The following is a 9,821-nucleotide window of genomic DNA, read 5'->3' on the forward strand; positions in this document are numbered from 1 at the left end:
GCTCACTGTTCATCCCATCGATCGGCTTCAGTTAGCAGCAATAGCGAAGGAATCACTCGATCGGGTTCAGTTAACAGCCATCAATCGATCGTTCGGGTTCAGTAACGCGTAGCCTGCAGTGCAATCGCTCGGGTTCAGTTAGAGCCCAACGCCTCGCTCGGGTTCAGTTAGAGCCAACGCCTCGCACACACGTGCGTACATGTATGAGAGAAACGCGCATCGCTCGGCCCCCGACCTCCCACCGTAACCGGGAACTCCCCGAAATTTTCCTCCCCCTCGCTTCTACCACGGTTTTTTCCGTCATGGACGGCCCAAAGAATGTCATGCAGCCGCGTCTCCGGCCTGCCCAGGATGAAAAGCACATTTTCTGTCATGATTTTTTGTCATAGAAGTAGGAGCCCACCACATCTATGATTATAGCGGGTTTTGTCACAATTATCGTCATAGAAGTGTCATATGTATGACAGGAAAAAAAATCGTTCGGCCCAAAATGTCACGGATGTTTCTTTTTTTGTAGTGTGTGTGGAACTAGCTAGCTAGTACTACTTACTTTCGGGTATGTCCATCGCAGCTCCCCCGGCAGTCCCGGAGCTTGTGCGGTGAATACTTTCCAAACCCTGCAAGACAAAGAAAATAATTACTTGATATCAGGAAATGAACAAAAAGTTACCGATATGGTGCGATAATGATCGATTGAACTTACTTCTCGAGAATTTTAGTCATGTCCACATAGGTCTTGGGAGATTTTTTTCTCAAGTCTAAGACGGTTACTAGTCCCTGCTCAAGCTTAATCTCCAGGAGAATATAGTGGAAGCTGTGCACGCATGCATAACTCATCAATTACATTACTATAACCTCGAGTAATAAGGGAAACCGAATATGCACAAGACAGTAACACTCACTTGAAGTTGTAAGGAAAGAGTATTTTATCTTTGTTTTGATTTTGAAGCAAAGATTTGAGCAAGTTGGCCTCGGTATCTTTGGCTTGAAATTTAACCGTAAATTCATCTATGTGATTTGTGTTAATGAACCCAATGTCATAGATTTCTACTTTTCTGCATTCGACGATCTTCAATCTACATAATATAGTGAGGATAATCATATATACATGCAATGAAAGAGCTGAGCTATATATAGAGACTTAATGGCAGAAGTAGTACTTACAGACAGTAGCAAGTGACCGTTAATTTATCGAGGGCCTTTTGATTGAACCACTGGAAGAACTCCTCAAATGGAACAGTCAACAGTTCAATTCCAACGAGGTCGTGCTCCTCTTTAACTCTCAGCGTCAAAGTATCCTTCCCCCTAGACTCTCTGCAGGTTTTCATGTACCAATCATGGAATCTTCGCATCATCATTGTCAGAATAGTTTCATCTCTGACGAGAGGCTTCCAGTACTGGTATTTGTGTTCATCCACCTCCATTATATCAAAATTTGCAACGATATCGTCGGGCAGGTAATCTCCAAGATTGGTATAACCGGGAACCATCCTCGGATCATTAGCGACGATATCGCTAGACACCTTGAGCGGGGGGCACAATTGGTTCGCTTGTTCGCCGAGCTGGGCAATTTTTTCCAGCTCGTCATTCTGCTAACCTTCGATCACTGATAGTACTTCCCGACCGCTCCAATTCGATAAATGACTTTCTAATAATGCCCTCATAGTTGGTTTTCGGCGGAGACGATGGTGGTTTCTTCAGGGCATTGAGTGTGCGCTTTGCTCTCATCGGATCTACCTTCTCCTCCCGTGGTGGATGTTTCTTTGCTTTCATCGCTTCAAAGAAGTCCCTCACTTCGGCTTCCACGATCTTCTTGTTTTCCTCCACGGACCTCTTGTATGGTAACTTCTCTAGAGGCTTTAGAGATGGACCGGATCTTAATTGCCTCCCGCCTCTGGCTTTACTGCTAGATGCCGGCCGAGCAGACGGAGCGGCTGCGACTGTCTTCTTTGCTTGCTTATGAGGTGGAGGAGAACGAGTACGACGCGCCGGAGCAGCCGGAGCGGCGGCGGGTCTCTTCCTCCCTTGCTGACGAGGCGGAGAAGGAGGAGGCTGGCTGCTCGGGCGCGCCGGCGCAGGCGAAGAAGGAGGCGGAGTGCTTCCACAGGCCGGAGAAGGAGGCAGAGTGCCCTGATCACTCACCGGAGGAGGAGGAGGAGGCGGAGTGCCCTGGCTCGCCGGAGGAGGGGGAGGCGGAGGAGGAGGCGCAGTGCCCTGACTCGCCGGAGGAGGAGGAGGAGGACCAGGCGGAGTGCCCTGACTCGCCGGAGGAGGATGAGGAGGCGGAGTGCCCTGACTCACCGGAGGAGGAGGAGGAGGAGGAGGCGGAGGAGGCGGCGGAGTGCCCTGACTCGCCAGAGGAGGAGGACGAGGCGGAGGCGTCCAGTTCGGAAGGTTGATGAGCTCCTTCCGCTATAGGCATGGAGTCTTCAGAGCTGAACCCAGCTGAGTCTCCCCTTCGCTGATAGGTTGGTCAAGCTCGATGTCGGTGTCAAAACCGGCGGGTCTCGGGTAGGGGTTCCCGAACTATGCGTCCAAGGCGGATGGTAACAGGAACCGGGGGACACGATGTTTACCCAGGTTCGGGCCCTCTCGATGGAGGTAATACCCTACGTCCTGCTTGATTGATCTTGATGATATGAGTATTACAAGAGTTGATATACCACGAGATTGTAGAGGCTAAACCCTAGAATCTAGCCTATGGTATGATTGTCCTTGTCCTATGGACTAAACCCTCTAGTTTATATAGACACCGGAGGGGGCTAGGGTTACACAGAGTCGGTTACAAGGAAGGAGATCTACATATCCGTATTGCCAAGCTTGCCTTCCATGCCAAGGAGAATCCCTTCCGGACACGGGACGAAGTCTTCAATCTTGTATCTTCATAGTCCAACAGTCCGGCCAAAGGATATAGTCCGGCTGTCCGAAGACCCCCTAATCCAGGACTCCCTCAGTAGCCCCTCAACCATGCTTCAATGACGATGAGTCCGGCGCGCAGATTTGCTCCATGGAAGAGGCGTTGCAAGGCGGGTTCTTCCTTCGAATACTCCATGGAAGACTTTGAACACAAGGATAGTGTCCGGCTCTGCAAAATAAGTTCCACATACCACCGTAGAGAGGATAATATTTCCACAAATCTAATCTACTGACACGTTTAGCAACATGACATCATGCCATGGCCCGGTCATTATTCGAACCATTTTTCTCAACCAGCACTGCACATATCGCGATTTCTTGACATGTCTTGTCGAAGCAGAGATCGTGTCCCCTTATTACGGGATTCTCATCAATACGGGCGTGGGTAACCCAATCATGCCCGTTGGTATGACTCCTCGATTTTAGGCAAGTCCCAAACGGCCACGAGGAGGACGCTTGATATTCACCCTCTTTATAAATATGCCAAGGCTTGTCCTTTTTTCCCTCTCGTACTCAATCGAATCCTTCCCCCGCCTCGAGTTCCAACACCCAAGGCTCAGGTCAGGCGCTTCGGACCTTCAACCATGTCCGGATCCAACCTTCAAGGTCGGTGGATGCCTTCCTCTATCACAGAGGAAGACATCAAGAAGCTAAGAGGGCCAGGCATTTGACCGGCGAAATCTCGCACAGGCTGCCTGCTCGAGGGCAGGTCATTCCCACTCCCGGACCCGGCGAGAGCGTTGTATTCATATCTCACTTCCTCCGAGGGCTAGGCCTTGCTCTGGATCCCTTCGTTAGGGGGCTCATGTTCTATTATGGGCTGGATTTCCATGACCTGGCCCCGGATTCCCTCCTTCACATCTCGTCGTTCATCGTCGTGTGTGAGGCCTTCCTCCGCATTACCCCACACTTCGGCCTATGGCTCAAGACCTTCAATGTGAAGCCGAAGATGATCGAGGGGCGACACGCAGAGTGCGGAGGTGTCGTAATATGAAAAAGCGTTGATGTTCCATGGCCGGAGGGTTCCTTCCCAAAGGTGTCCAGTTTATGGCAGCAGGAGTGGTTTTATATCACAGCTCCTCGGAGTACCAAGTGGGTAGCCACCCCTGCCTTTCGCTCGGCCCCCCCGCCTCAACTGACGTCATGGATCAACAAGGGGCTGGACTAGGGGCCAGTAAATGATGTGCCGATATTGCAGAGTCGCATCCGAGATCTCCTCGAGAGAGATGTCAGCCTGGTCACGGTAATGCAAGTCATGCTAGTTCGTCGAGTCCCGCCTTGCAAACGTCGACCCCTCCGTATGTGGGAATTCAACCCGGAAGGACCGCGAACTATTCAGCACTTCCTCGGCATGACGCTTGAAGAGATGTACAAATTGTTCTTCAGACCACAAATAAGGTGTCCAGACACCACCGAGGATGTGGGTCTGAGCTGCAATCGCCCAGATACCCAAGTAAGTAATTCCGTGGCCAAACACACTATATTTTTATTTATCATAACATCATTATGAAAAATCGCTCTTTGACCAAGACTGGGTAAGAAAGGCGAAGATGATCAGGTGTTCGGCCCCCCTTCCCGAAGGCTCAGCAAATCCAGTATTGGCAAGAATGCTCGAGCCGGCGCCTTATCAGGCGCCCTCAGGCAAAGATAAAGGGGGAATAAAGAGGGTGAAAGCAGGCCTCACTCATTATTCATCCAAACCAGGGGAATTAGCGCCTCCGTGAAGGAGGATAACCAGGGAGAAGAATCTGAAATTCCCTCTCCCCAAGGAAGGAAGAAGACCACCTCTGAAGACCCAGAAACAAAGGTTTCCAGACGGGGGAAGAGATCTTCGCCAGGGGGTCCTGCCTCGGCGGTTACTCTTGCCGCACAGTGCCCGCAAGGGGATCAGCACTCTACCGAGCTGTAAGTAAACAAAAAGTACATAATAGTAAAACTATCCTACATTAACCGAAGCATATGTTCTGTAGTTCGGATCATAGCCCTTCTCGACAGAGTTTGTCTTCGGGGGATCTTCTTCCGGAGATGATGGAGAGCGAAACACCTCCCCATGCCACCCCGCTTCATGAGGCGGGCGACCCTGAAGTGTCGTCGCGGAAGGTTTCTCCTGATCCGCCAAGGCCAAAGGGTAATCCTTCGGCCACTCTAAGTCCTCAGTATTTGGCTCCTAAAGAGAGCAACAAAAAGAGTCCGGAACCGTCCGGTGTGTGATCGGACACACTGAAGGATCTTCTGGAGCAAGCAGCCATCTCAGAAGCGCATCGTATGCTAATGGGTACGGTGATTGAGAGGATTTCATCCGCCGAAAGCGGGTTGCATGAAGCTTTTATGAGTCTGCTGAAAGGCTTTGAGGTACGTGAAATAGTGTATGTTTTTGACGGTACCACACACATTAGGTGTGCCCTATGCAGATAGTAGCCCCTGAGACTCTGGTTGTTGTCGAGAGCGGCGGCAAATAGAAGATCATAGTCCCAGGAATAATCAGGCCACCTTCATATGCAGGTGGCGGAAGGTCCGGTGGCTAGCCGGACTGGTGAGGTTGCCGAGATAAAGCGGCAACTTGATGCGGCAGATGCCGACATCGTGCTTGTCAACAAGCAACTCGACGAGGCACAGGGTATGTGATTTCTCTGGTGATCAACACATAGTAAGAGGAGCATGATGCTAGTATCTTTAATATGTTATGACTGCATATGGAGATGCCGCCGTGAAGACCCTTCGGGCGGAACTTGCCCGAGCCAAGGAACAAGCCAGGAATAGTGATGCGGCCACTCTAAAGGCAGTCGAAGAGCTGAGAGCCAAACAGGCTGCGCATTGCCAAAGAAAGGAAAAAATAGGCAAGATGGCTATTGAGTTAAAAGATGTCGCCGATCATTACCAGCTTCTTGAAAAAGAAAGCCGAGCGAAGGCGACGGACCTGGAGAAGGCCATGGTAGCAGCCAAGGAAGCCCGCTCTAAAATCAGGGCGGCAAAGGAGGAGCTGTGTCAAGCTGGAGATATCGCGGCTGGGAAGCCCTTTTTGTTCCGAACGAAGTTCGGAGATCCAAAGTATGCCCCTCTTGATCAACTATGGAGTTTTGCAGACGCGTACGTGGATTTGGCAGCAAGTGTTGCTGATGCGCCGAGTACTTCAAGGATCAAAAAGATCGTGAAATGGAAAAGATGTTCTGGTCATAGTTCCATGTTCCAGTGCGTCCGCTATTGCTGAATGAGCGAATGGCCGAATGGGCCGAGCTCCATAGGTTGTCCGGGCTTGCCATGAAGTTTGTTGTGGATCATCTATGGCCGGAAGGGCCAATGCCGAATAGTGCAACAGTTCCTTGGTGCTATGCCGCATATCGACGCTATGCAGAGGTCAGCGTGCATAGAGGGTGCGCGTATGGCACTTGCCCATGTCAAGACATACTGGGCAGAGATGGAGGCCACCGCTATTGCAACCCAGAGTTCGGCCGTAGGCCGAGTATCTGCCGAGCACTACTTTGAAGAAGTCCTTGAAGGCGCTCGTTCAATAGAGGCTCAGTGCTCCAAGAATATTATGTTCTAGTGACATGTATTCCCATTGTAAAAACAATGTTTTATTGAATTATGTAGGCTGTGTTTATACTTTTGCCTGAAAGTATTATGATGCCTCCTGTGCGGCCGTTTATGTATATATGTATATAACCTGAAAGTTTACAGTCGTCGGCTTCAGCCCCCACACATATAATGCGGGGGTGTTCGCAAAAATGCGTATTCACACTTGATCCAACGTCTTGGTCCATTAAGGAGGTGGTAGCGCAGCGAACGAGGCAATCAGACTATACTGCTTTAACACTTTCACTTAGCCATAGGAGTTTGACGGCGGGACTACTATATAGCCCCTTGTACCTCCGCGCTCGTCCGAATACGGTGCGCGTACGTACATGACCGGGAAACGGCCCTTCGTTAATGTGGAGGAATCCCGAAAGATTCCGCTCAGTCATCGAGTGGTTGACCAGTCTCGCACTTTATCATGACAGTCAGTTTTCGGCTTTCTCTACTGAGGTGCTCATCCGGATGAACCAGGGCACAATCGCAGTAGTTCTTCTGGTGCCGCCTTAGCCGATAGAGCGGAACGTAAGGTAGCAAAACACGAGAGCCGGGCAAACCCAACATTTGACCAAAGACATGATTCGGAGCTGATGCATATAAGGCCAAACTCGCGACGCCGAACACTCCCTAAGGTATTCGGTCTTTATAACATATGCCGGCCTGAACAATGCCCTTAATAATAAACCCCGAGTGTGTCAGGACCCCGACTCAATGCCACATCGATCTAGCATGTAACACCTCATATCACTTTGCGGCCTCACGTCCGGTATTCCCACGGGTGTCGCCTTACCTTAGCCCGGGACCGTTTGCGCCTTTTGGCACACGTATATGACAGTGTCACTAGCATCCATATGAAAAGGAGCCCGGGCTGACATGGCTAGTCGTAAACCCAAAGTGGCACAGACTTACAGGGACAGGCATCCATGACCCAGCATCGAACATGTCGGTCATCAGCGAGTGAATCCAGGCTGTAGCACTGGGCTAGCAGGACTCCGGTGAACCGGGCTGTAGCAGGCTAACAGGACTCCGGTATTCATCACGTGACATTTCCCCGAAGGGACAGACACAGGAACGAAGAAGGACACATGCCGGCCAGCCTAAGTGTTCCGGAGCAGTAGCAAGCTACCATGGCTCGGTGGAAACACTAGGAGACATTTCCCGGTAAGAGAGGCTACTAAAGATAAACAACTAGATAGTCAGATCCCACACATACCAAGCATAGAAATAACATACACACAATATGCTCGATATGTGCAAATACAACATGGCATCACAACATGACTCTACAACTCAAGTATTTATTCAATAGGCTCCGAGGAGCGAGATATTACAAACAGGGGTCTCACGACCCAACATTCAAAGCATACAAATCAAAGCACAAGCGGAAGCTATCATGTCTGAGTACAGACATCTATAAATGAAAAAGGCTGAGAAGCCTGACTATCTACCAGATCCTGCCGAGGGCACAAGATCGTAGCTGAGGTAACAAGCTAAATGTCGAAGACCACGCGGAATTACTAGTGAGACTGAAGTCTCTCTGCAAAAACATAAAATAGGCAAACGTGAGTACAAATGTACCCAGCAAGACTTACATCAGAACTAACTACATATGCATCATTATCAACAAAGGGATGGTGGGGTTTAACTGCAGCAAGCCAGCTTTGACTCGGTGGCTATCCTGAACTACGACTGCAAGTAACTCTTTTGAGGTGGCGCACACGAGTCCACATATTCACCATATCAATACACCACTATGGATCCGCTCCCGTCTCCCTACGAGAACGCCATCCATAGCACTCACGCTTATCTTGCGTATTTTAGAGTATCCACTTTCACTTGTCTATGAACTGATATAAGCAACCCAGAAGTCCTTTACCGCGGACACGGCTATTCGAATAGATGATGTTAACCCTGCATGGGTGTACTTCTTCACACACGCTCTCACCACTTACCGCCGTTTACACGACATGTACTCGGCAACCTTCAATCGGAAGCCCAACGTGGGTGTCTGCCACGGCCTGCCTAAACACTCAAGTCTCTAGTCCAGGTTTATCGCCTATTCGGGTTCCATCCATGAGGAGATCCGGCCGGAGTTTCGCTCACAGCCCCAAACGATGTGAACAGGGTTCCGTGACACCAAACGGGCGCCCGGTTTACCCGGCCACGTGCCTACCGCATCACAGCCCACCCCTACGGTCAGCGCTGCGCACGGCCTCCAGCATACTACAAACACCAGAAACTACTTGCAACTCCTGGACAAAGGACAAGGGCAATTAAGAAGCCGAGAGGGTCCATTGGTTTCGGGCCCAATGCGTGGTAGTAGTTGAATCATGGATCACAAACACAGAACTCAGTTCCTGAGGACGGCTGCAATGAGACAACCCACCATGTACTCCTACATGGCCTCTCACCGCTACCTTTACCAAATCGTGTTCACACACTTAGCTCACACACAGTAGGACATGTTCACACGCCTCTGATTCATCCCCAATGAATCAGACCTGACTCAACTCTAAGCAGTAGCAGGCATGACAAACAAGCATGAATGAGTAGGCACAACAGGGCTCAAACAACTCCTACTCATGCTAGTGGGTTTCATTTATTTACTGTGGCAATGATAGGTCATGCAAAGGATAAAGGGGTTCAACTACCGCAGCAAGTAACAGATGAATCGGTGTTGTCCTAATGCAGTAAAAGAGAGCAGGAGCGAGAGAGTGGGATTTTATCGGAATGAACAAGGGGGTTTTGCTTGGCTGGCACTTCTGAAGATAACATTGAGTCTTCATCAGTGTCAACAATCACATCATCGGTATCACGTCTATCGAGAGGGGACAAATACCGGCAACACAGAAGGGAACACAATCAATGCAATGCACAATATGATGCATGATCATGCCATGGCAAAATGAATGTGTTTTGGGCTAATGCAACTAGCAACAGATTAAATGAAGTTGGTTTGAATACAAGATTCAAATTCAAACTCCATATGTGATTATTCAAATGCCATTTAATTGATTTGTGGTAAACAGCAGCTATAAGTTGTTCTAACATGCATGAAAATGGTACAGATGGATTCCTTGAATTTTTCTGATAATTTTTCATATATAAATTATTTAATTTGGAGTTACGGTTGAATTTCTATGATTTTTAGAAGTTTTTACAATTTTCTGGAATTTCCTGAATATTTATAAAATGAACTAAATTCCAGAAAAGGAATATTGCGTCAGCATGGCGTAAGGCTGAGGTCAGCAGGTCAACTGGGTCGCCCAGAGTCAAACCTGACGTGTGGGGGCCACACGTCAGTGACACAGGTTAGACAGGGGGGGTTAGTTTAG

The sequence above is a fragment of the Triticum dicoccoides genome, chromosome 2A (assembly GCF_002162155.2).
Source record: "Triticum dicoccoides isolate Atlit2015 ecotype Zavitan chromosome 2A, WEW_v2.0, whole genome shotgun sequence".
In the NCBI taxonomy this organism is placed as follows: domain Eukaryota; kingdom Viridiplantae; phylum Streptophyta; class Magnoliopsida; order Poales; family Poaceae; genus Triticum; species Triticum dicoccoides.